General features: G+C 46.3%; 1 protein-coding gene and 1 long non-coding RNA gene across 7 annotated transcripts in view; one reads left to right on the top strand and one right to left on the bottom strand.

The window, feature by feature from the left end:
- KANK3 (KN motif and ankyrin repeat domains 3) overlaps positions 1–27,913 on the top strand; it is a 394,677-nt gene that overhangs the window by 192,447 nt on the left and 174,317 nt on the right. Inside the window, exon 1 of one of the 6 annotated variants that reach the window (XM_069649703.1) lies at positions 10,060–10,081. The exons of the other annotated variants lie outside the window; for them this stretch is intronic. The gene's annotated coding sequence lies outside the window, so the exon portion shown is untranslated. Of the gene's footprint in view, positions 1–10,059; positions 10,082–27,913 lie in introns of those variants that run through there. 6 annotated transcript variants of the gene reach the window in all.
- Positions 1,077–27,575, bottom strand: LOC138578400 (uncharacterized). The gene is made up of 5 exons (XR_011303987.1): positions 27,016–27,575; positions 6,954–7,046; positions 1,711–1,818; positions 1,535–1,609; positions 1,077–1,429 (listed from the first exon to the last, which is right to left on the bottom strand). It is a non-coding gene; the product is annotated as an uncharacterized lncRNA (long non-coding RNA).

Genomic DNA, 27,913 nt, shown 5'->3' on the forward strand with positions numbered 1-27,913 from the left:
GATCTAACGCAGGCCACCTGTGTGCGCCCCTGGCAGAACCCTTGCTCTGCTTTGCTGCCCAGCTTGGGCAGCCAGTTGGCTGTGCTTGAAGGAGACCCCCCAAAGGAATATGCATAATGAAAGGCTTGGTCACAGGGTGACTTCCAGGAATCTGGCAGCCATCCAATGAACATAATTCTCAGCTTTGCTGTTTCAGAACTTGTAGTGCAGTCTTTACAGCAACATTCACACTGAAGTGAGCCTGATTGCAGTGGGCGCTTTGCAGATTACCAGTACACACAAGAGTCTAACTATCCTGCCCGCCCGTGCCTGTGCTTGCTTACCATCACACACAGCGTTCTGGCGCGTGCCCTTCCCTTTAACCATGCTGCGACCACCGCCATCATACTCAACAAGCACTGGCAATGCCAACAGGTTTGGCTTTGTGTTTAAAGATAAACGTCTTTGCGAGCTAAGCATGAGGATGTGGGCCAGTAGGGTTACCAGTCAAATGGTCGAAAACATTTGGTCGACAGGACAATTGGTCGACACCATTTGGTCGAATGCCAAATGGTCGAATTTTTTTTTTTTTTTTTTTACCCATTTTTTGGTTTTTTTTGGGCCCCCCCCCCCTTTTTTTCTTTTTTTTTTTTTTTTTTTTTCCCCCCACACGAAAACCCACAAAACACATATATATATAAAAAAAAAAATTCGACCATTTGGCATTCGACCAAATGGTGTCGACCAAATTGCAGTCGACCAGGTTGTTGTCGACCAGTTGACTGGACACCGGCCAGTAGCTGTTGTCAGGCACACATTTAAAAACCCAGCGTCTATGAATCCTGAACTGGTGACCTTCGCAGTGATGCCTTTATTATATATAGGTATAACAGTGGGTTCTCCCAAATTTTTTTGTTTTCGGGGGGTCAGGTCTGTAAACAGGGAGAATTAAAGGAGCAGAAAAGACAAGACAGACTGACTACCCCTCTCTCTAAGGTCTTTCAACACTACAGATACAGGTGCTAAGGTGCTGTTATAAGAATCTACAGCGATTACCTTTTAGGAGAACAAATTATTGAACAGAAACCGTTGAAATATAAAGATATAAATCACTTTAATAGTTGGTTTAAAACCACATTTTATTTAAAAAAGTATACATTAATAGGCTTTTTCATACATCACTTATACCTTTCATACCAATTCATTCATTCTGTAACATAAGGGTTCGGCAATTTACATTTTCTTTAAGCATATTGGTTGTTGGTAGTATGCATGACATTAGAAAAAACACAATTGGTTTTTCTGTAGGTCGACATATGTTTCGGCCCCTTTCAATAGTCCCATCGTTGTCTACGGTGGTCTAAATAGTCATTGTTGGGCCATCTTCAGGACAGTGATAATTTTGTGAAAGCTTACAGTCTTCACCCTTTTTCCATATGAAAAGCCAAATCTAAAAACATAAATTAAACATATATTACATTGTGGAACGGTCTGATCTCTGCTAGTTATTATCAAGGTGATGGCTTGATTACTATGCCAAAATGACTGCACCAACCTGTGGTCGAAACATTATTGTAGACCACGGAGATAAGTTTTTAGGATATCTTCTGTATTACCCTGTTCTAGGGCCCTGTCGAGAGGGGACACAAAGAGGGAAATTACTACCTTGCGTGTTTGTTCTATCAGAACACAAGTAAAAAACTTGGTTTTAACATCTCAAAGGGAACTTACAGTTGACACCTGGATATGGATGAATCTTCAGGTTTCCGTCCTCCAATGTCACGTTGTGAGTTATCTCCAAGTTGGAGCTGTTTGCATCGGCAACCAAAAAAGTTGTGCCTGCAAAAGAAAAGGACGTTCAATGAACTACCTTTCTTTGATCATATCATGAAAACTCCAGTTCTAAAAATGGAGATACCGCTTATTTGCGGTTATTATAACCAGAGGCCCCCACTAAGTGTAAGTCAAGGTTTTGATTGCTTTTAATGGGGATGCAGTGTTGTTAAATCTAATGCATGAAAGAGGTATTTATATTACGACCTTCCTACAGCATGCCTCAGTGTGCCCGAACGGCCCGTGTGCGAGCACAGAACACTCTGGCACACCGGAACATGGTGCACGAACATGTCTTGTTATCCCTGATATAGGGATAACTGAGAGACCACATTTTTGCCTTGTTAATTGAGCGTGCGCCGAACAGAGTATCTTTACCCCTGGCCGCGAGATTATACGAAGCCTTTCACTCGCTAATGCGCGAAGAAAACTCTCGTACTTACTTGTGTTATTTATTTGAAGGATGCAGCAATTATGCTCGAACGGCGTCTTCTGGCGTGTAAATGAATCGCTTTGGCAGAAAGGAGGGGCTTTGTCTTTTAAAAGATCACGTGTTGCCGAAAAGCGTGTTGTTAACGTGGAACTCAGCCGTAATAGTGAGGCCATATGTAAACGTGCAGCATAGTGCTAGCTCGCTATGGTTACCAAGGGACCTGGGAAGCACCAGGTACACTTACGAGCAAAAATGTGGCTTCTATTAGGCTAGCGCATGCTATACAATGTATCATAGTTTCAATTATACATAGACATTGCTGTGGGATAAATTTCTCAGAAAGTGATTAACCTTAGCTTCTCGACTGTGCATTAGTGTAAGGCAGGGAAAAAAGTGCTGCTTTATTTAACCCATCAGACCATGTATCTTGAGAATTACACGTTGTATTGGATATTGTGAACATGTTGATATAAATATATTCTATACTTAAGTGTCACAGAGTTCTGCAATTTGCAGAATGTATGCGAAAAAAAAGGTGGATACAATGCTCGTTTGATCACAAAAGAATGTACAATAGATTAGAAATCAGATTTGATGGAAAGCAGTGAGCTTCTTACAATTGGGTGAGTTTGAGGGACAACCTGACAAGCTTGTGAAGAGGAGTAAATGGAACGGTCATTGGGGACAACACATAAGTAGACATTCATAGATTAAGGACAACCAACATTGGACATTTTTAAGTGCAGGTAGTTGGTATGGCCAGCTGTGCTCGGGACGTGACCATGATGAGTGAAGTGCTAGATTGGAGGAAGAGGAAGTGAGAGACAGAGGCAGGTTAGAGGCGAGGGAAAAATGTTAGCTAGCAGGCAGATGAGAGGTAGGTTAAGAGGGTAAGTCAGAGGCAAGGAGGTAGGCTTTTAGTTTAGTTTTGAAGCCGACCTGTTACACTCCAAATGCAGGTCAAACTCCAAACGTATTGTAATCTAAATACTGCAATTCACAAATTTCAAAATAAAAAAAATGTTGAATTAAAAAATATCCGCTTTCAAGGAGGTTTCAAGATACATTAAACAAAATAAAAAAAATAAAAATGTACATTAAAAAATCAAGAATCATAATTTAAAACCAAAATCATGCATACATTAAAAAATTATAATTTAAAAATGATTATAATTAAAAAATCTAAATTCAAAACTATTAAAATTAAAAATATATACAAATGATCAAATATCAAAATTTAGAAATGCCAAAATTAAAATTCAAAACATAAAATTTGAACTTCAAAATTCTGAATAGTTGCAAACATCAAAAATACAAAATGTTCACAGTCAAAATACACGCTACAACAAAATCACAGTTCAAGAGACCAGAGTCCAAACATATCACACTTCCAAAAATGTTAAAGTTAAAAATATTGATGTTCAAATCTCACAATTCAGACAGTGCTGGCTTCCGACCACAGGTCACTTCCAACGGTGACAGAAGGTAGACTGTTCTCACGCCGGCAGGATCTCAAAGTGGGGTTGGTGCAGATGTTTTGAGAAAAATAGAGTCCATGCTCTGGGGCACAGCCTCCTAGGTCTCCCTCCTGCACTAAATGTAATCTTTTGCTGGCCTGCCACATGTTGGCCTCACTGACCTGGCATTAGATCCGTTTCATGACAGAAGTAAGGTGTAGGAAATATGCTAGAACTGAATCATGAGTCAGTGGCAAAGGCATACTTTTCACAGAGGGAGGAGCTACAGCCGGCAGAGGCATTAGTCTTGTCATCAGGATCTCAAATGGAGAGAGTCCAGCAAAGCGTCTGGGCATACGCATACCTCTAAGGTACAAGAGGGTAAGGGGCAATGCCTCTGACCAAGTTAGCCAGCTTGTAGCGCTGCATTCTTCCTTTCTGTTTTACCCAAGCTTTGTGGTCTATTTCATCCCCAGGGTAGCATGCTGTGTGTGTAGCAATGCTGTCTGTTCTGCTACACCATCCTGTACTGGTAAATTGGAGAGAATGAACCAGGGATACAAAACTCACAACAGCATGCAGACAAGAGGATAGGGCAGCAGCCACATGGTCTAGTAGAGTGCTGTATCCTCTAGCCTACTACAGATTGCTGTTGTAGGCTAGAGGATGCAGTGCACCACAATGATAAAGTCATGCTATCTATTCCTACAGTTGTAACAATCCAGCCAGACACTGGGGCATCCGGGAACTCCCCATTCTCAGTTTGCTGAAGGTGGATCCTGTGTCCACCAGCAACCTGGCATACTTGTTATCTTCCTGGACTATCACGTAGGGAAAGGGATGGTTAGGGCAAGGAGTTGGAGTTCCAGGTTCCTGTCAAACCTGAGGAAACTGGAAGGGACCATGACCTGGCTGCTGGCAGTGCCACAAGAGGCACCCTGGCTGCTCTGACTACTGGCTGGGGAATGAGAGGCATTGGTCTGGCTTCCGGCCTGGGGTTGTCCAAGCTGGGTTGCTGGGCCAGAACCAGCATTCTGATCTGGGGGTCTATGCCGAGTGGGCATTTGAAAGGGACCAGGAGAGTATGGTGCAGGTAGCTTTGATTGGCCCATGGCAGACAAGGCTGTGGCCTGGTTCTGTGCATGCTGAATCCGCTGAGGATAGTTGTACTTCCAGTGGCCCAATTCCTTACAATAGGCGCACTGGTCCGGATGCATGAAGTGACCTAACTGGGCTGGGGATGGATACGGGCCTGGGACAGGCTGAGGCATATACTGAGGGTTCTGATAGCCCCAGAACTGAGGGTTCAGAGGGGGAATCTGCGAGTGGTGAATGTTTCCTACTCTCCTTCTCCTTCCCCTGCTAAATCCATGCTGCCCTCGGGTAGTCCCATACTGGCCCCCATATGGTGCAGGCACCATCTGGAAGGCAGTCTCATCCAGGTCAGACGGTACAGAAGATGATGCAGCAGGGGCATAACCCCATGGGGCATGGGCAGGGAAGAGAGCAGGATAGCTGGGTAAGGGAACAAGTGCAGAACAATCTAAAACCTCCTCTGGGGCAGAAACAGTACCGGGGGGTAGCACTGGGAACAGGGGAGGGTCACACCTATAGCTGGGGTAATTTCAAATCTTTTCTATATTATGAGGTTCTATTTTTTTGTCTATGATCACTTGTTTCAGCCACTTCTTCCTGGCCGCAGACGCACTTTGCTGGGCCACAACGTGTAGGCCTCTCACTGCCTAACTGCTGAGTTCCCTTTTTCCCTTTTAAGAACCTCGCGCACCTCACCTGGGTGAGTCTGATCAAAGGATCCTTCTAGGATCCTGACCAGTAGGTTCTGGCGCTTTATCTGTTTATGCCATACTGCCATCCATCCGACAATATCCGGGCCATGCAAAGTGGCCATGAGGGCCACAGGGGAATCAGGGGAAGTTGTCACTCCCTGGCTTGGAGAATTTTCCGTTCTAACAGGCAAATAGGTGCTGTACACAAACTAACATTTCTCTGAACAAATACCAAATAACTACAGGGCGTAGGTCAGCACCACTGAGCCCCTACTATCCAAGTCTGACAACCAGAGTTACTCTAGCACACTCAGAATCGCCCACAGGCACTCACAGATGCTACTCACAGACGCTCAACTAGGGAAGGAGTTGGGTGATAATCTGTTGCAGGACAGTAGCATAGCAATGCCAAGCTAGGGTTCCACTAACAAAAAGAGTATCCGGTACAATCCCAAGGCATCCCTGGAGTTCTAGGCAAAGACTATGGGCCTCATTACAACTCAGGCGTTAAGGGTTAACGCCGTCGTTAACCCTTAACGCCTGATTCCGATTTTAACGGCTGCTTTTAGCAGCCATTAAAATCCATGGCGCTAACCCGCCATGATGCTAATTACGCCACTGTAATTTACGGTGGCGTAATTAGCGCCTTCCCCACTCCCATTATGCCCTATGGGGCAAAAATGGGAATGGGGAAGGGAAAATGGGAAATGGGGATTTACCACCCCACTCACCTTGGAATGGGGCGGTAAATCCGCCATCCACCATGGTGTAAACGTAGTTTACACCATGGTGGTAAAGTTGGCGTAATTACCGCCTGGGTCATAATGACCACCTATATCTAGAGGTCCACACTCATGGTCCTAAAGAAATACACAGCTCTCACGACCAGGATATGGACACAATCAAACTGGATAAGTGGTTGAGTTTGGGCCCACTACAGGCCTTGTTCATTCCTAGTGAGTGTCTAGGAGATGGAGTTGATGCAGATTGGGTGACCCTGGTACTAGTAAACTGATTTAATCAACAGACAGCAGGCTCTAAAATAAAGCTCTGGGTGGACCAGTCCCTAAGGTCAGCAGTGAGCCACAGCTACCCTTATTCCCCCTCTAGTATGGTCCTAGAAGGTGAGTTTGTTTTGGGGTAGGTGACCCCACTCTCCTGAGGAACTCTGGGTTAAAACCAAACACTGATACAATTAGGAGGCTATGACTAGTTGGGTAGATTATCCAGAAAGGCACACCCTACGATCTTCCAGTACAATTGTGTGATGTTGTGTGCATGTGCAGGTCCACCTCTGACAGTGACAATGCGCTAGCATCTCACCACTGTGGGAGTGGGACCTGGTTTGACTGAATGTGCACTGAACTACCCCTAGTGTTACCATCCCCCTCAGATACTAGGAGCCCTTCCCACAAGCTACAAGCTGGCATAATCAGTGTGTAAGACTGGTGCTCCAGTTCTTACCTTACTACTCAATCCGGCAAACAGGTAGCCAGGTACAGGTCCAACAGGCCGGTTGGAGGGCAGGGCTTCTTCTCTGGGACTGGTCTGTAGATTCTGAAAGAGGGGACATTTTTAAACCAAGCGGATAGAAATGGCTGTTGCTGAAGGCAGAGGAGAGGAGTGCAGGCCAGAGAACAGGGGTGAGTTTAGTCAGAGAAGGTGCAGACGTTAAGATGCTATTCGCGTGATCAGTGACCTAGACCCGGCTCTAGATCTGAGTCGTGGCACCAGAAAAATGTGGAGGCGGGCCAAAATGGGGAAGGTCACGTGGTAGACAACAGGCAGAGCCACAGTTTTGGGCCAGGGAATTAACAGACCTGGAGAGGGTGTGCTGTGTAGGCAGACAGACTGAGTCCTCCCTCTGGCAATAACAGGCAGGCTACACCGAATAATGAGAACACCAATGAATGCAACCGAGTTTTTGTAGAACAGATTTCTTACAGGCAGAGAAGTAGACTTATTGCCAGCAGTGTATATTAGGTACACGTGACATGGATGATTGTCTGCACTGGACTGCGGACACAAGGCGGGCATTGATGGCAGGCATACTAGCTAGGCACACCCACTTGCATTGGATCCGGGGGCTGAGGAGTAACCTTGGATGCAGGGGGGAGAAGGGGCCCTAAGGGTGGAAGGGAAGGGTGGCAGAGGGAAACGTTTGAGTGGGGAGGCTGCTGGGAAGGAGGAGAGATAGCAAGAGAAACTGGGGTGAAGGGAGAGAGAAGAAAGAGTGGGCAGCTGGGGAGAGGGAGGTAGTGGGGAGTGAGAAGGAAAATAGCCAGTAGGGAGATAGTGGGAGAGGGGGAGAAAGGGCTGGTAGAGCAGGTGAGGGCTGAGAGAAGGGGGAAATAAAGATATAGAGAAAGAGAATGCAAGTGTGAGAGGAAGAGAGAAGAAGAGGGAAAGGGAGAGAAGGGGAGAGAAAGAGAAAGAAGCAGGGTGAAGCAGGGGCAGAGAGGCCAGGAGGCCCACTGGTGGAAAAATAGGGCAGGTTGGGGGAGAGGGGGTACACTAGGGAAATGATGGAGAAGGGAAGACATGAACAGGGTACCTGCTGAAAGGGCCTCCTCAGCTCCTCTGCACCCACCGATCTGCACATCCATGACAGCAGATAAAAAGAGACCCAGGTCCTTCCTCCACATGCTTATAAGGCTGTGGGTCTCTAGCTCTAGAGTCCTCACCCCCCAGCCCACCCGATTAACACAATATTTGCCAGGGGCCAAGGAGGAATGTGACAGGAAGTGGGAGGGACATCACAGGTGGGCAAATATAGACAGTAACAGGTCCTGTCTCCACAGCTGTCGTGCCCCCCCCCTCTAAAGCCTGCCCACACCTACTACTCACCTGATGGTCACAGCTGTTCTGAGGGTTCAAGTAGGTTTGGTGACAGGAAGGGGGGCAGGACTTCACAGGGTATAGGTAAACACATGCAGGAACAGGTGCCTTCTCCACAGCTGTCACTCTCCCCCCCCAGAGCCTGCCTACACCCACTCCCCTGATGAACATAGCTGTTCCTATGGTCCAAAGAGGCTTGGTGACAGGAAGGGAGACAGGTGGGCAAACGCAGGTCTGGCAGGGGAGTAGGCGTCTCAGGAAAGGGCCAGACCCCAGGTTGCAGATTAAACACTGGCTGTAAAGTTGCCATCTGTTGCCTGGGAACAGGTGGCCAGTGAAAGGAGCATGGCTGGAGTACCACAACCCCCACAATACACAGTTGCATACAGTGCAGTTAGATACAGTGCAAGATGAAAAATATGTTTGGGAAAATGAAAAGTCACGCAATACATTAAAAATGAAAATACAGAAAACCAATAGTAAAAATATAAGTGAAGGAAAACACAAGTTAAAGCCGTCAGGGGTCCACTGAAATGTTGCCCGGTTTTATGCAGTTTCGCATTGGAGCATGGTATTTCGTTCCCATGTTAGTTTTATTTGTTTCGCACAGTGCCACGAGAAACTTTGCATGGTTTTCGATTTGTGATCTCATGCAGCGACATGAGAAACTTTGTGCAGGTCTTATTTTTTATCTGTGGTATGTACGTGACACAAGAAAGTTCGTGCATGTATTTTTTTGATCCGTACTAGTTTTGTGCAGCAACACGAGAAGTTTTGAGTGGGTCTTTTTCAATCTGTGGTAGTTTTGGTCAGCAGCATGAGCAACTTTGTGCAGGTCTTTTTTGATCCATTTTAGTTTCGTGCAGCAGCACGAGAAACTTCATGCGGTTTTCCCCGATCCAGAAACTGTGCTAGGTTCTCACAGCATCGCAAGAGTCTTCGTGCAGCTTTTTGTTTGATTTGTTGTAGGTTTGCGCTGCTGCACGAGAAACTGTGCTGCTCTTTTTCGGTCCATGCTAGGTTTGCGCAGCGGCACGAGAAACTTCAAGTAGCTTGTTTTGGTTTGCGCTATGGCATGAGAACCATCATGCTACTCTTTATGCTACGCAAGGGTGGCGGCAGGTTTCGAGTCAAGTCAAGGGACCACACGGGTGGAAGGCATCTGCCCATTTTTTTAAAAGTGCGGATGCTGCACCCTCTGTGTGTTCAAGATTTTATTTTAAAAAATGCACTTTTCTGCACAGCTGCCTTGGCATAAAAAATGCTGCAGCCAGGATTCAAACCCAGGTGGTACAGAGGAGAGGCAGGAGACTTAACCACAAGAACACAGGAATCACTGATAAGAGACCTTCGAAATGTCAGATATTGACAGCCAGCTAGAAATTACTTGTGTTGTTAAAGATTCTCAACTTTAAAAGGTGGGTGTGTACACCTTTTGTAATTAGCCGGCAGTGTTATTAGGAAATATGTTCTCTTGGGAAATACTGATTTGGTCTCTGCACTTTCTTAATTGTGAAAGACAAGTTTAATGGAATTTGCATAGTCACTTTTTTGGATCTGTTCACTTCATGTGACATCACTTCCCAATGCGTGAGTCCCCCCACTTTCTTTTTTTAGGACTCAAGCCCTGGGTGGCAGAACGGCAGATTGGGGCGGAACGGATTGAAATCTTACAGATTTGCTTCCGTGCCTGACGGAACAGTATTTAACAATTTCATCCAGCCCTACCTATGAGGAAGACAATCATCTTCAAGGTGAGCAAATGCAGAGAACAAAAATGCAAGGGATTAAAGGGAGCCAGCATCTGCAAGCTAGGAATAACATTTAAATCCTAGGCGGGAACAACACACTGTAGCGGTGGAAGCTTAGCATTTTGAAAATCTGCAAAACAGTGGATATGGAAAAGAAATAAACCTGGTTTGGGCCTATATTGGTAGGAAATTGCTCATCAGGTAAATCTGATGCATTCACTCAAAGCGTTTGACCAATTCATGTTGTTCTTTGTTCCAAAGGACACAAATGCTATCGATAAACTGTCTGCTTTAAATGTATTCTCTCTGAACGTTGTCCATAAATATGCTGTAGCCAAACATTTAGGCGAAGTGGTGCACACAGAGTATTACCTTCACTTCGGTTCCCGAGGGCGTTCAACCTACCAGCGCTTTGAGATCATACCAATGATACGTAAGGCGCTATATAAATGCCAAGTAGTATAACATAAAATAACAACTTGACCACCAACGGCACACCGCCTTGCCTCAGTGACAGTGATTGCAAGCAATCTGCAAACACCCTCAGGGGAGCTGCATTCGGATTTGGACAATATCACAGAGCGATTAGTAGAGTCTGTTCCCTCCAGATAAATATCCCCTTTTCTAAATGCTGACTGTCAACGACTGTGACAGGGGTGGAAATAAGTGGACTGCCTGCATCACGCAGCAACTAAAATAGCCTCTTGAGGATACCAAGCAAAGTGTGTTTGGAAGCAGCCCTGTCACCTTCCCAAGGTGACGGAGAGAAACGTCTCCAAGCTCCAACATTGCAGACCAGCCCCCAGCGTGGAGTGGTGCTGATGAAACGCTCCGCAACTAAATGCGCCAGTCTGCGCCAGTCTAGACTGGATAGAAACCATACATTAATGCTATTTTTATATCTTTAATGTTAAAGGGGAACATGGGTCGATGTTTCATTGGAAAGGAAGTTTTACATCTAGAAGGGATTTGATTAGGGGGCTTCAATGCCTTTTTGGTTAAACAAGACTGTCTGCATTCGGGATACAGCAAAGAAACCAGCTCTCCCATTAGTCCAGCTGCCTGATACAAACAAAGTGTCATTGCAGAATCCTGGAAGTCCATAAGGTGGGGGAGAAGGTCTAGTGTGATAGATCTGCTGATGTTTGCGATCCTCATGAGCCAAGACTGTCTCTTGATGGGTTGATGTTCTCTGATGAACTGTGTAGAGGATATTCATGCAGCACCAATTAATGCAGGGAGTTCACCCCCCACCCAATCAAAAGTGCCACACCAATATCTAAATATGTGTAGGCTCTTCACTAAGTTGGAGTTGATTCAGCCTGCAATAAAACCATTAGCTTCTTTCAAAGTAAATGGCCAGGAACTGGTCCTTATCTCCTTCGAACAGAGGGGTACAACTCCACCCTCTGACTCATGTGACATTATCTGGTGCATGTCAGTGTCCTCAGCTCAGGACAATGACATGCACCAGATGAGGCTTCATCTCAAAATTGGATTTCATTTTGAGTATTATACAAAGTTCACATCCATTAGCAGCAGTTTTTGTTGACTCAGTGGTCATCTGTTCACCCCAATAAACCTTGGTCAGGCACACACTCTGCCCCCTTCCTGGCTCTTCAGAGTTTCAAGGGAATTCCCAGATGTCTGGTGAGTGTAGGGAGAGGGGAGCAGTGCTTGGGTTTTTTAATCGAATGTGGGGAAGGTATCTGGACATAAACACAAGTTTTAAAGTCAGCTCTGATGACAAAACATTGTGCTTTTAAAATTCTTTTTTCTTTCCACAATATGCATTTTGCTTCAATTGACCTCATTATAGGGTTGGTGGTATCGCGCTGCTAAATACGGCGGGATACTACCAACCGGTAATACCATTATTGGCGCCTGATCTGCCGGAATTAACGGCAGATTACAGTTGCCGGCAAGGGTATGTTAATCCCCATTCCATGGAGTACTCCATGGGGCAATTGCCGGTATTACCAGCTGTTTTTTTCCGGTGGGGTGACTGATTTACCTCTAGCTCTTGGCTGGAGGTAAATCAGGCCACCCCACCAGCAAACTTGTAGTTTGGCAGTGTGGGAAAAGTGGCAGTAATGGAATTACCGCACTTTTTTCCCACACTGTCAAACTTGTTATGCAGCCGATTGTCTTGCATCACACGAGATGCATTTTACTCCTGCAGCTTCATTCTCATAGCTTATTCTAAAACAGTATTTCTGTAGCCACCAGTTTCCTTAATGTGTGCCTTTGAATTTACTCCTGCACTGGAGTTTCTTCTGTACATTCCATGCTGCAGAATGCACACATTTCTCCAAGTCAGCTTGGTTGTAGCAAAGCGACATTTTCATGTAAAGGGCTAATGTAGTTGTAATTAGGCCTCTGGCTTTTTTGGCCTAGTGATTCGCCTACAGGCCACACTTAATTTTGACTTTCCTGAAATCACCCCTTAAATGTTTGGCAGCTGAAAGTTCAATGCTGGCCTTGTTTGTCTCTGCCATTCAACAGTGATTTTTCATATTTCTGCACCTTTGGGCCCAACCGGGCCAGGGGTAGTTATTTGGATCTTCGGCCCGAATTTACCTCACAACTGCAATGCACATGGGTAGCTCAGACAGGTTCCTGTAAGACTTTGTTGTGTCACATAGTGAAACATTTTGCCAGCTGAGCTTTGATATGCTGGTAGGCTCTTCCTGTAGGCTGGGGTAGGCTTGTGGCAGGCTTTTTATGGTAGTGGGTAAACGCCAGCTGGGCCATAGCCAGCCATTGACACACGGAACGGGATCTTAGTAGCCTGGAAAGCATGTGATGTCCCCCACCGCCCCAGTAACTTGGGCTGCCTGCTGGTCTTTGCGATGCTGTCCAGCTTGTGGGTATCTTGTCTGTGAGTGTCACTCCTGGCGAGTCAAGGCAGTCCCCTGTTGGACTGGGGTGGTTACTCGCAGGCTAGAACATGCTCTTGGTGTACTTGGGTGGGCTCCTTTCATTGGACTAAGGGTGGAATCAGAGCCTAGCTCCTGATGTGGACCACCATTCTCCTGGTGGGGTGGAATGGGCTAAAATGTGCCTGGAGTAGGCTTACAGTTGACCAGGCCTACTTCAGATTTTTCCCAGGATTGTGGAACTAGGAATGTGGAAATCTCATCCACAATTAAATGTTGGATTGAAGATCACATTTTGTACAAACAATGTTGCAAGTGTTTCTGGTGCTTCTGTCTTGTCTAACTACAGAGAAAGAGTGACTGCTTCCATATAACTCTATTGGAGATTTGACTTTGTGCCTGATTCCTAGGAATGCCCAGGGAAAACAAGTCCAGCTATAAAAAAAAATGAGGGATAGAGTGTGCCCTTACACTGTTCAAGGAATTAGATTTTGGAAAATATACCCCCGTGAAAAGGGCAGGTGCCAATTCAAGCATGACCCTCTTACTTTTGAGACTAGTGCTGAGAAATGCTCGAGACAAGCCATAGGCAGTTCCATTGGCAATGGCTTTATTGGTCACCCTTGGTAGGCTGCAGGGGTTGTGCACTGCTTTCGTCCTTGGCAAGCTTGAACCACGGTGTGAGCAGCTCCCGCAAAAACACTAAAACAAAGAATACTGTAGTGTTGCCGGGCTCTTTGGCTCTCCCTAAGAGATTTGGGACTACTCGGAAAGAAAAGAAACAATGACATTTACCAGTAACATCAAGGCAGGTTGTCTCACCAGACCACACCTCAGAGGTGTGGCACATGAAGGTCTTTGGGTACGAGCAACATAAACCGAAAACCATGCCGAGCCACCCAAAATCGCTTAGGGGACAAAAGTGGAGCAGTACTTGCTTTTGTAAAGAGACATAATCCAATGAGTGTAAACAATGATATAGGGCCTCATCAGAAGTTTGGCGGTATCCCGGCGGTAAATCTGCTGGGATACCCCAAACGCAAATAGTGTTACCACAACTCAGTCTGGCGTTATGAGAGCCGGATTCCGAGTTGTGGTAAGGTTGTTACTCCCCATTTTGTTAAGAGTCCATAGGACTCTTTGAGACAGTATTGACGCTATTACCGTCGGCGCTAATAGTAATAGTGCTGAAAATAGGCAGAACGTGGCAAGATTTAAAGGAAGCTGGTGGTAATTTGGCTACTTTCCACCCAGTCCCCTGATTAGGCCCATAGAGTTTGCACATTTTAAATGTTAACATGATTCTTCAGGTGGTGAAAACCTCTCATCTTTGTCTCCAGCACCGCCACAATTGTTTTCAGTTCCAGTACCCTTGCAAGCTTTACTTCCAGCTACTTTAAGTAGCTTTCTGACTGTGAGCCACTCGGACAGTGTTTTTTTTTCAACTTTGCCTTCAGGTTCCTGCATGCAGTGTTTCTCTGTAAATCAGTTTCTTAATGTCTCCACAAACGCTACCTTCAAGTTACAAGATGTCGTGTTTCTTTGTACAATGTCTCCTGTGCCTCTGAACATTCAGTTTCTTAATATCTCTATGTACTTTGCCTTCAAGGTTCAGCATGATGTGTTTCTCTGTACAATCAGTTTCTCAGTTTCCCTAGGGACTTTGTCTTCTAGTACTAGAAAGCAGCGTTTCTCTGCACAATCAGTTTCTCAAGGACTCCGGTGATTCTCTTTTACACTTATTTTCCAAATGGATCTAGGAACTACGCGTTCTAATTCTAATGTGACGAAGCAGTTCTCTTTACACTCTGTTGCGCAATGGATCTTCGAAAATTGCCCTTTTCACTGACCGGGAAAACCCAAGTAAAGAGGGCTCTCATGAGCGCCCTGTTTACTTTCTTCAGTTCACATCCATTCTCGCTTCTCATCAGCTCCCTCATGGCTGCTAAAGGGCTAGGGGCGGGACGCGGAATGGGAACTCCTCCCCTTCAGCCCTCGCTGCATCACTGCGCGTGTGTGGAGGAAAATATGGGCAGGGCCAGTGCAGGTTGAGCAGTGTGAGTTAATCATTGCACAAAGCAGGATAGGACCACCTGCTGATGGAGCCAGTGAGCCTGAGAATTGGGTGACTATGGGCACTGAGATAGGTGGCTAAATGGACAAATCTGTGGAGATTGAGGGCACTACTGGGGCACCACCTGCACATTGAGCCTGGAGGGTGTGTGGTAATCAGGCAGGTGGGTAGCGATAGAGGGGCAGTTCATATGATGGCAGCAACTGTGCATATGTGTCCACTCATTACATATGATGCCCCTGCAGTGCATATTAACATTTTAATTGGCATTGGGTGGCATTTTAGGCTTTGCTTCCCACTTGTTATCAATGACTGGGCATATGGGATCACACATTACATATGGTGATCCTGCTATGCATATAAACATTGACCTGGAATTGGCTCCCATTATTGGGGTAGTTAAGGCTTCACTGGGCAACTGTTGGCAGCCACCTGGAAACGTGAGGCTGCACATCATATACAGTGACTATATTATCCCTATCCAACATTTAATAGCAAAGCATGTGATTGCTAAGTCTTTTTGCTGCTATGCTTGCCCCATGATGACAGCAGCTGTACATATGAGGCTGCACATAAGGCTGTTTACGATATTACAGTAGCATGTAAAGTTGCACTTGGCATATGATGCCAGTGCCTCTACATGTGAGGCTGCACTTTGTATGTGGTGGCTATGCCAGGCATTGGAGAGCATTACTGGGAATATGAGGCTACACTTATCATACGATGGCGGCTAATTGACATGCGAGTATGCACATTATTACTTCTGGTGATTATACCATGCATATAAGGAATTGAGTGGCATTACTGGGAGCGTTGTGACTGCACTTAACATATGCGAGCAGCGCCTGCTCTTGTGAATCTGTACCTTAGAGGTGTTGACCATGTCATGCATCTGCGGGCGGCGTTGGATAGCATGTGCCTTAAATGTGAGGCTGTGCTTGACCTGGGATGTGATAGCAGCAACAGGACTTGTGAGACTCCACCTCACATATGGTGAATGTTGCCATACATATAAAGCATGCATTGTAATTGGGTGGCCTTGCTGAGCAATGTGAGGCTGCACTTGGCAAATGATGCAGCTTATGGAATTGCCAGGCTGTACCTTACATGTGACTACACCGGCATGTGAGGCAATGACAGACATCAGACAGCAAGAGGCTCCATTTGGAATATTGTGGCAGCATCTAGGAATAGAGGGCTGTATTTGGCATATAATGGGCCTCATACCAAGTCGGCCGGTCTGGTAAAAAAGTGCCGGTTTTGATGTAAACCAACACTTTACCGGACTGGCCAACTGCAGGTGTGCGGGTGGGGCACCTGTGTTACCTCCAGCTAAGAGCTAAGAGCTGGAGGTAAGGCAGGCGGGCACCCTACCAGCAAAAAAAGCCAGAATTACAGGCACCGGTATCGCCGGTGCCAGTAACGATGGCAAATCCCCTCATGGAGTCCTATGGGATTCAATGAATGGGGATTAACACCATCACTCCAGCACTCAGAATCCGGATGCAGTTCCGCCGGACCGAGTGCCGGAAATGGTCATTGCCTTTGCCGTTATCCTGGCAGTAATCTGGCAAGGTTAGAATGAGGCCCACTAACTATACCTGACATGCGGTGCTATAACTGCCAAAGGGATGGCATTAATTTATCATATGCAGTTGTATTGGCATTTGAGTGCAGTGCTCCTGGGCTTTGTTGGCTCTGGGTCTACCCCTGTCATATTATGAACCCCATCAATGGCATATCAATTGATCACCCTAATTAAAGTATGGTTGGTAACTATAAGAGTTGATTTGATAGCCATTTTATTTAGAATACTGAACACGAGGTGGCACACATCGTCAAGTTTGATAGGAAGCCTACATGTAAACAAGAAGTAAAACATGTTATTTTATTAATCACTAGCAGAAGTACTCGTTCTTCAAACAGGTACTGTAGACAGAGATGATAGAACTGATCCTGTAGGTCACTGTTCCGATTCGCTTATCACTTGATGTGCTTTGCCCCTGAAGTAAACTGCACTGAGAATGGGTGAGTGTGGCTGGCTGACATACCCCGGAGCAGACATTGGGGGAGGCGAGAGTTGGTGTGCTGCTGCATACTCGGACCTTCTCGGCACTCTCCCCACCCCTCACTTCATCCTGCCGTGGTGCAATTTGTTGTGGTGCATTGTAGCACAAATATCTTGGAAACTGTGCATCCTAGTGCCTGGACCTCGAGTTTTGTTCCTCGTGTCGGGACCGTTTCTTCTATGCCCACATTGATGTTTTGCCAATTTCAGACAACCGCCTCATGTGCGAAGGTGCTAAAATACAGGGAAAGGGGTGGGGTGTTGAAATTTCATGTAGCTAGTAATGTCCAGAGGCTTCTAACAGGTAACTATGTAAAATATGATGCAGATTGGTGAAATGATGTGGACATGTATAAGGAACAATGCTTTGCCAAGCCACAAACCCTCAAACAAATGTTGACTTGTGCTGAAATCCAGGGAATGGGATGGAGTGTGAAAATGTCATGCAGCCAGTAGTGTCTGGAGTGTCCTAAGAGGTAACTATGCATAATTTGGTGCAGATTAGTGAAACAGTGTGGAGTTGTATAAGGAACAATGCTTTGCCAAGCCACAAACCCACACATTTTGACTTGTGCTGAAATTTGGAGAACGGGGTGGGGTGTCCAAATGTAATGTAGGCAGTAATGTCCAGGGGGTTCTAACAGGTAACTATGCCAACGTTGGAGCAGATTGGTGAACCGGTGTGGAATTATATAAGGAACAATGCTTTGCCAAGGCAAAAAGCCACAAACCCAAAAACAAATGTTGACTTTTGCTGAAATCCGGGAGAAACAGTGTAGTGTCTAAATGTCATGTAGCCAGAAATGGCTGGTGCATCCTAACAGGCAACTATGCAAAATTTGGTACACATTGGTGAAACGGTGGGGAATTGTATAAGGAACTACGCTTCGCCACAAATCCTGCCACAAACACACACATTTTTACTTTTATATATATATAGATTAGCTTGTTTACTTTTTTAAATATGTAAATTACTTCCTGTGATGCCACAAGTGGCAACAGCCATCTGACATATTATGTTATGTTATGTTATGTTATTTGGCATTTATATAGCGCCTTATGCATCATTGGTATGATCTCAAAGCGCTGGTAGGTTGAACGCCCTCGGGAACAGTAGTTCAAGTCAGTAGAGAGAGAGAGAGTCATGGGTGCGTGTATGCACCGGGTATGTGTGCAGCCGGTGCGGCAGTTGCATGATGGCTGCTTCTTAGCGGTTGGTGTGGTAGTTGGGAGGTCAGGTATATGTGTTCGTTCTGGAGGGATGACGTCCAGACCGATTTGTGTCTACGTTAGGCCTGAGGAGACGCTTAAGCTAGCGGTGTGTGCTAACTTGCTGTGTTTAATTAGGATGATGGGGGGTATGAGGCAGGTGTTAGTATGAGAACAGTTATACCGAATGTGTCATAGTATCGCTGTGTTCTAGTTGAGTGGTGGTGAATAGGAGAGAGTAAGTGTGGTAGTGTGATATGGTGGTTATCAGTTAGGTGTTCCATCCACTCCATCAGTTCCATCTACTCCATCAGTTCCATCCACTCCATCTGTTCCATTCACTCCATCTGTTCCATTCTCTCCATCCATTTCGTCTGTTCCATCCACTCTACATGTTTCATCCACGCTGTCCGTTTTTGTTTAATGAATCTGTTCCATCCACTTCATCCGTTCCGTCCACTTCGTTTGTTCCATCCACTTTGTTAATTCTATCGACTTCATCCGTTCCATCCACTTCGTCCGTTCCATCCACATCGTCTGTTTCATCCACTTTATCCGTTCCATCCACTTCATCTGTTCCATCCACTGCATCAGTTTCGTCCACTCCATTAGTACCGTCCACTCCGTTAGTTCCGTCCACTCCCTCAGTTCCATCCACTCCCTCAGTTCCATCCACTCCATCAGTTCCATCCACTCCATCAATTCCATCCACTCCATCAGTTCCATTCATTCCACCTGTTCGATCTACTCCAACTGTTCGATCCATTCCATCTGTTACATCCACCCCATCTGTTCCATCCACTCCATTAGTTCAGCCTACTGTGTCCGTTTTATCCATTGCATCCATTTGCTTCATTCTGTTCGTTCTGTTTGTTAAAACTACTCATGCTTTCCGTTCGTACAATTTGCTTGTTCGTCACATCCGTTCCATCTATTCCACCCATTCCATCCACTCCTTCCGTTCCCATCCACTCCTTCCGTTCACACCCACTCCTTCCTTTCACACTCACTCTTCTGTTCCATCCACTCCTTCCGTTCCATCCGCTCCTTCCGTTACATCCATTCCTTGTGTTTCATCCGCTCCTTCCGTTCCATCCGCTCCTTCCGTTCCATCCACACTTTCCGTTTCATCTACTCCATCTGTTCTATCCACTCCATCCGTTCCAGCCATTCCATCTGTTCCATCCACTCCTTCCGTTCATCCACTCATCTGTTGCATCCACTCCATCCGTTCCATCCACTCCATGCGTTCCATCCACTACATGCGTTCTATCCACTCCATCAGTTCCATCCACTCCATTGGTTCTATTGACTCCATTGGTTCCATCCACTCCATCCGTTCCATCTGTTCCATCTGTTCCATCTATTCTACATGTTTCATCCATTTTGTCAGTTTTCTCTTTAATGCATCCATTCCATCCATTTCATCTGTTCCATCCACTTCTTCCGTTCCATCCACTTCATTCGTTCCATCCACTTCATCCGTTCTATCCACTACATCCGTTCTATCCACTACATCCATTTAATCCACTCTACATGTTTCATCCATTTTGTCCGTTTTTTCTTTATTCCATCCATTCCATCCACTTCATCCGTTCCATCCACTTTGTCCGTTCCATCCACTTCGACTGTTCCATCCTCTACATCCGTTTCATCCACTTCACACATTCCATCCACTTCACACGTTCCATCCACTTCATCCGTTCCATCCACATCATCCTTTCTATTGACTTCATCCGTTCCATCCACTTCATCCGTTCCATCCATTACATCCTTTCCATCCATTAGAACCGTTCCAGCCACTTCACCCGTTCCATCCACCTCATCCGTTCCATCCACCTCATCCGTTCCATCCACCTCATCCGTTCCATCCACCTCATCCGTTCCATCCACCTCATCTATTCCATCCACCTCATCTGTTCCATCCACTTTATCCGTTCCATCCACTTTATTCGTTCTGCTAAGTTTATCGATTTTATTTACATTGGCCAATATAGTTTTCTGTCTGTTCAATTGGGTCTCCGTGCTGGATTGCTATCTTTGATTCAGCGGCCTTTGGTGTCTGATTCTTGTGCTTATTTTAAGGGAAGAGCCACGTTTTAAGTAATTTGCGGAAAGACATGAGGTCTTCGGTGAGTCAAATGTGGGGTGAAAGTGAGTTCCACAGAGTGGGGGCCAAGGCCTAAATGATGATCCACCTAACCTGATTGAGTTGGTGTTTGGTATGACTAGGAGACGGGCAGAGCTTGATCTTAGAGTGCGTGGTGGATGGTAGGGTTTTAGCTTGTCCTGAAGGTATTGTGGTCCGGTTTTATGCATTGCTCGGTGAGAGATGAATAAGAATTGAAGGTCACCCTTTGACCAACCGGGAGCCAATGGAGGGTTTTGAGAGCTGGGGAGGTATGGTCTCTTAGGCCAAGAGCTAGTAGTAGTTTGGCTGCAGCATTTTGTGCTCTTTGTAGTTGTCAAGTCTGTTGGGATAGGAGAGGTACGGAAAAATGCACCTAAGAATTTTGAAGTGGTAGTGGCAGGATTTAGAGACATTGTTGACTTGGAGCGAGAGGGTTAGGTCGTAGTCGAGAGTGCATCCAAGGTTTTTTACTGAAGTTGAGGTTGTAGGGGGATTGCCCATGGCTCATGGCCAGGGTAGAGGGTGGGGGAGAAGTTTGGTGTTGCCACCTACCATGATTTAAGTTTTGGTGGGTTTCAAGAGGCAGTGGTTTGTCGTCATCCAGTGATCAATGTCAAGTAGGCAGCCAGCGAGGTTGAGCTGGCAGTTGGGTTTTGAGTTGAGGAGTTTTAGGATTAGTTAGGTGTTGTCGGCGTAGTGTAGCACAGGATATTGTGCAAGTTGATAATTCATGGGAGGGTGAACATATAGATGTTAAACAGGATGGCTAATAGGCACGATCCTTGTGGAACTCTGGTATTGACTGGTCGGGCGACGGAGGCAAAGGAGTAGAGGAGGGTTATTTTTTTCCTATTGTTAAGGAAGGATGCTATCCACTTGAGAGCATTTCCACGGCTTCCTAGAGAGTGGAGGCGGTCGAGGAGGATTGAGTGGTTGATTGTGTCAAAGGCAGCGGATAGGTCAAGAAGGATTGGTGCAGCGCATCCCTCAGAGTCTGCAATGTTTTTAAGGTCATCCCAGATTGAGGTCAGGGTGGTTTCGGTTCCGTGTCGCGGTCTGAAACCTGATTGAGCGGGGTCTAGGAAATTGTTGGCTTCAACAAAGGCATTTAGTTGAGAGTAAGCAATTCAATCTATGAGTTTAGCAAGGAACCTGGTGTTTGAGATGGGGCGGTAGTTTTTGGGGTCGAGAGGGTCGAGGCACGTTGTCTTTAGGAGGGGTTTGACATGGGCAGTTTTGAATGCGTCTGGAAAAATTCCCAAGGAGAGGGACTCGTTTATGATGGTTCTCACGTATTCTCCTGAGCAGGTAGATGTGAATATTTCTTTGAGGGTTGAGGCTGGGCAGGGGTCTAGCGCAGAGCCAGAAGGCTTCGATGCAGAGAGAAGTTTGGTGAATTGGTCAGTTGATATTGGTGCAAACAAGTCGAAAGTTGGTGGGTTGTAGATGCAGGTGGTGGGTTGGCAGGTGGGGAGGGTGCATTGTGTGGTGAGAGCAAGAGGGCCAGTTTGTTGATTAGGGAGTTTGTTCTTTCGAGGGTAGTGGTGTAGAAGTGGAGAGAGAGTGAGTCACAGAGTGATTGAGAAGGGGTCGAACGGGTGATGGTACATGTTGGTTTGGTGAATTCAGAGAGGATTTTGAGGAGTTCTTTGCTAGGGTTTTCACAGTTGATGATTCGAAAGTTGTAATGGGCTTTTTTTGCTTTCTGGATTTCAGCTCTGTAGCTTTGTAGTGGCGATGGTGTCAGGCTAAAATGGATCTGCTCAGGATCTGCTCAGAGAGGTTTTATCTTTTCGCCATTTGCATTCAAGGGATTTATATAGTTGTTTTGCAGTCTTCAGTTCTGGTGTAAACCATTTTGGAAAAGGGCCATAGCTAGCAGATGATTGGCAAGTGGGTTTGAGCGGGTTTAATGAGGTATTGAGCAACGTGTCAAAGGCATTGGGGGTTAAGCGTACATTGTGTGTGGAGGTAGGGGGAGGGGACTGACTGAGCGCGTCGGCTAAATCGGGAAGGATTTTTAGTTTCTTCCAGCATTTGCATTGATTTGGAGGTTCTGGTTTGGGTACGGGGAGGGGGTGGGTGAGCGGATGTTGAAAGGGACAATTAAATGATCGGACCAAATGATAGGCGTGGGGGGTATCAGATGTATCTGGTCGTGGGAGCTGGAGATGGCATCAAGGGTGTGCCCTTTGCATTGGGTTGGCCCGTTTATGCGAGTACGGAGGCTAATCGCGTCAAGGCAGTTGACTAGAGAGTGGGTCATAGGGTTGGTCGGGATGTCGAGCCAGATATTGAAGTCTCCTAGAAGAGTGAGGGTGGGATAGTTTAATTGGATGGTGGCTATTGAATCACAGAGGTTGCTTGAGAATTGTCTGTCATAGCCAGGGGGTCTGTAGATGATTAGGAAGCTGTGGGAGAAATTTGGGGGGAGGGATAGTTTGACGAGAAGGGATTCGCAGGAAGGGATGGTTGGCTGGGTGTCGATGATTGAGGCGGAGAAGTGTGACTTGAAGGCGATTGCTACTCTTCTCCTCTCGAGGGTCGATTGAGTGGGATGAGGGAGTAGTCTTGGGGGAAGGCTTCATTGGTGATAGGGGCGAAGTCGTCGGAGAGCCAAGTTTCTGTGATAAAGACCAGGTCGGGTTTGTCTGAGGTGAGGAGGTCAAAGATGCTGTGTCTGTTTTTTGCTACAGATTGGATATTAAAGTGGATGCAGCTTACTTTGGTACAGGAGGATGATGAGGAGGTTGCAGAGGTGGATGTTGGGAAGGGTGGAGGAGTTGGTCGGAGGGGTGGTGGGTGGAGGGAATTGGGGGGCAGTGGAAGCTGGGGGTCGAGAGAGAGGGGGTGGTCGATGGTCGGAGGGAAGAGTGGGCAGGATGTCGAGGTGGTGGTCATGGGGGGATGGGGTTGGGCGGGTGTGTGAGGTTGGTTGGATTTTGGTCAAGGGATGTGAAAGTGGGGTGTAGGGGGCTAGGGGTTCCAGTTGAGTTAGGTGAGAATTCAAAGGAGAGGGGTTTAAAGTAGGGTGAGGGAGGGAGGGTGGTGGTGATCGAGATTGGGAGATTGAGGTGGTGGGTCGAGACAGGAGTGGCGAGGAGTAATGAGAGATTGAGGGAGACCAGGTACGTTTTCTTTTCAGGGTTTTTGTTGCAGTTGGAGTGTGAGAGAGGGTAGGGGGGTCGGAGGGCGAAATGGATGCGGCTACGGTTCTTGCCAGGGTGAGACGTGCAGTTTTTAGAGAGGGGAAGGAGTGGGGTCTGTGGAGGAAGTTTGGGGGAGTTGATGAGAGGATGGGGAAGTAGTGGGGTCAGTGGAGGATGTTTGGGGGAGTTGATGAGAGGATGGGGGGGTGGGTGGAGGTGTAGCTGGGGGTGCCCGGGAGGCTGTGTGGGATGTTAGTTGGAGGGGCTGGGGGTGTGCTATGATGATAGTAGGCAGATGATAGGAGGAGCAGGGGTCTTAGGATGGTCGACTCGCCATCGGGCTCCTCTGGATTGGTGTTTGGATAGGAGTTAGGTTGGGGGTGTGGTTGACAGCGAGTGGGTTGAGATTGCGGTGGCTGGATTGCTGGTTTGGGATGGGTTGGTTCTTCTGTCTTGGGAGTTGGATAGAGAGTGTGCAGAGGATCTGGTGGTTGGCAGGATGGTGTGTGGAGGGGGGAAGGGATGTAGGGTGAGGGGGAATGGAGGCGGGCGTGAGTGGGACTCTTTCGGCAGACAATGGTGGGGTGGGTGGACTCATGGCGTGGCTAAGTTTGATTATGCTATAGTTGGTGGTAGGATGCTTTGTTCGCACTTTCTAAGTTCAACTGTATCACAGGATGATATTATTCACACTTTCCAGGTTCAACTATACCACAGGATGATATTATTCACACTTTCAAAGTTCAACTATAGCATAGGATGAAAATTATACACGCCTTCTAAGTTCAATTATATCACCAGGTGAGATTTTTCACACATTCTAAGTTCAACTATACTACAGGATGATGTTATTCACAGTTTCTAAGTTCGGTTATACCACAGTTAGGGACACATTCTAGGTTCAACTATAACACAGGATGACATTGTTCGCAGTTTCTAGGTTCATCTATACCACAGAATGAATCTATTTTCACTTTCTAAGTTTACCTAATCACAGTTAGGGACACATTCTAGGTTCAACTATACCACAGAATGATGTTATTTGCACTTTCAAAGTTCAACTATAGCATAGGATGAAAATTATACACGCCTTCTAAGTTCAATTATATCACCAGGTGGGATTTTTCACACATTATAAGTTCAACTATACCACAGGATGATATTATTCACACTATCTAGGTTCAGTTATACTACAGGATGGTATTATTCACACTTTATATGTTCAACTATATCACAGGATGGTATAATTCATACGTTCTAAATTCAACTATACCACAGGATGATATTATTCACACTTTCTAAGTTCAACCATACCACAGTTAGGGACACATTCTAGGTTCAACTATACCATAGGATGATATTGAGCACAGTTTCTAGGTTCAACTATACCACAGGATAATATTATTTTCACTGTCTAAGTTTACCTAATCACAGTTAGGGACACATTCTAGGTTCAACTATACCATAGGATGATATTATTTTCACTGTCTAAGTTTACCTAATCACAGTTAGGGACACATTCTAGGTTCAACTATACCACAGGATGATATTATTCACACTTTCAAAGTTCAACTATAGCATAGGATGAAAATTATACACGCCTTCTAAGTTCAATTATATCATTAGGTGGGATTTTTCACGCATTCTAAGTTCAACTATACTACAAAATGATGTTATTCAGTTTCTAAGTTCGGTTATACCACACTTAGGGACACATTTTAAGTTCACCTATACCACAGGATGATATTCACTTTTTCTAAGTTCATTTATTCCACAGGATGATATTATTCACAGTTTCTAAGTTCAGCTATACCATAGGATGAAAGTTATACAAGCCTTCTAAGTACAATTATACCACTGGTATACCACAAACTATACCACAGTTAGGGACACTTTCAGAATTCAACTATGTCACAGGATGATTATTCACACTTTACAGGTTCAACTATACCACAGGATGATATTGTTCATACTTTCTAAGTCCAGTTGAACCACAGTTGGGGACACATTCTAAGTTCTACTGTACCACAGGGTGATATTGTTTACAGTTTCTAAGTTAAGCTATAGCATAGGCTGATATTATTCACATCTTCACCTATCAGATGCGCTCACAGTTATTGGGAGTACAGTTTAGATACGGGTGTTTACAACAGTAGGGTTTGTAGGATTGAGTGGTAGGGTAGTATGGCGTGAAGTAGTTGCTTCAGTCCCTGCCCTTGCCACACTTACTTTTTGGTGGGTGCTGGCTTCCTGCTTCTCCTGCAGATACCTGCAGATACTGTCTTGAGTCGTCTTTGATGGAGCAGTCCTTTGCCTCAGGGTCCTTAGCTGAAGGAGGCTGCCGGGCAGAGGGCTTCCCTGGGAGGGCCAATTAAGACCCATAGGGAGAACCAATGGGAGGCGGGGTGGACGGGGAGGGAGGCGGGATACACTCACCTGCTCGCTCCTGTGTAAAGGAGGCAGGTGGAAGTGCGGGGGTCGCTAGACCCAGGAAGCAACAATCCAGATAGCTAATATGGGGTGGAGGGAGGGCTGGGAGGCGGGAGGTGAAAGCCAGGAAAAGACGCCTAGGACAGTGCAGTGCATGGGGCCTGGAATTCGCTTTAGCCAACAAATTTGGCTAAAATGGGGTCGTGCTGCCAAATACACTCACCTGCTCGCTTTGGTATAAAGGAGGCAGGTGGCAGTGCAGGGGTCGCTAGACCCAGGAAGCAACAATCCAGATAGCCAATCAGGGGTGGAGGGAGAGCCGGGAGGCTGGAGGGGAGAGCAAGTGCACGTCACCTAGGACAGCGCTGTGCACGGGGCCTGGAATTCGCTTTAGCCAACAAATTTTGCTAAAATGGGGTTGCAGTGGCAAATACACTCACCTGCTCGCTCCGCTGTAAAGGAGGCAGGTGGGAGTGCGGGGGTCGCTAGACCCAGGAAGCAACAATCCAGATAGCCAATCAGGGGTGGAGGGAGGACCGGGAGGCGGGAGTGGAGAGCCAGGAAATTGCACCTAGGACAGCACGGTGCACGGAATTCGCTTTAGCCAACACATTTGGCTAAAATGGGGTCGCACTGGCAAGTACGCTCACCTGCTTGCTCCGGTGTCAACGCTCACATTATGTCACTTCCCATGATGTCATCAAGGTGTGTGGTGCCACAACCTCTATCCATAGCATTTTAGTGAATATACCTCCTTGAAAGCGGGCACTCCCCCTTATGGCTTCTAGAACCTGCGCATGGAAAGCACATTACATCAGAGTTAACAGTATCTTCACAACATACATGATGAGACACCTGCCCACGTCAAAACTAACGGGTCCCCTGCAGGTATAGTACATTTAACCATGGACTCCGCACATCCTGCGTGGTGACAAAGTGAAAAAGTCAGGAAGAAAACAACATGTTAAAAGAGAAAGGTATGCTACCAAAACCTCACCATGTCCGAGTAACTGTTCCCCGCATTGTTCCTGAATAGTTTCAGCCTGATGATGGAGTTTCCACAGGATGAGCCCGCCCACCCCCTGCTGACAGCTCTTCAGAGCAGGTCTCATCCCTGACACATCCTCTGTTGTCAGAGCCTGGAGCAGTGTGTGCTCTGATCCTGGCCTGGAATGTTGATCTCCGAGAAGGGCTAATTTGGGAGGCGTGATTCACAGAGCGCCCTCCCCCCCTCTCTCGAGAGTTCAAAACAACGGTGTCAACTGCGCTCGCGACAGGTAGGAGTGCGCTGGCCCGGTGAGAAGGTATTTCCTGTCAGTATTCCATGAGAACGTCAACTGTAACAGTGTACGCAGGTGCCTTGCAGCTACCAGGAAGCACGTAATGTATACATTAATTACTCGGCGTTCATATTATAAATGTAGCTACTTGGTAAGGTTACAACGATTGGTTACTTCATTTTTTTATGTTTTAGACCTGTTCTTAGTAATGCCTTTTCCTTTCGCTGCCTGTTTAAAAGGTTGGAATAGTTCTACACTCTTTCTGGATACAATGCTTTCTCCAGAACATTTCTCTTCTGGCATTTCCCGTAGGCAAATTACATTCATCTGGTGATTGTGGGTCATTAAATAAAAATGTTCTCTCCTCTACTTCACTCTCTACTTGTGTCGTCCCTCAGGGTTCTATCCTCTCGCTCTGGCTTTTCAACATTTACCTTTTCCCTCTTGCCCACCTGATCTCCACCTTCTCTCCTTGTTTCCAGTGCTATGCTGATGACACGCACCTCTCCTTTAAGCTTCCTTCCTCTTCCTCTCTCATTCCCAATTGCCTGACTGCTGTTTAGGCACGGTGTGCTTCTAATGATCTCTGCCTTAATGCCAGTAAGTCTGAGATAA

The sequence above is a fragment of the Ambystoma mexicanum genome, chromosome 1p (genome assembly GCF_040938575.1).
Source record: "Ambystoma mexicanum isolate Mex_15411 chromosome 1p, UKY_AmexF1_1, whole genome shotgun sequence".
NCBI classification, from domain to species: Eukaryota; Metazoa; Chordata; class Amphibia; order Caudata; family Ambystomatidae; genus Ambystoma; species Ambystoma mexicanum.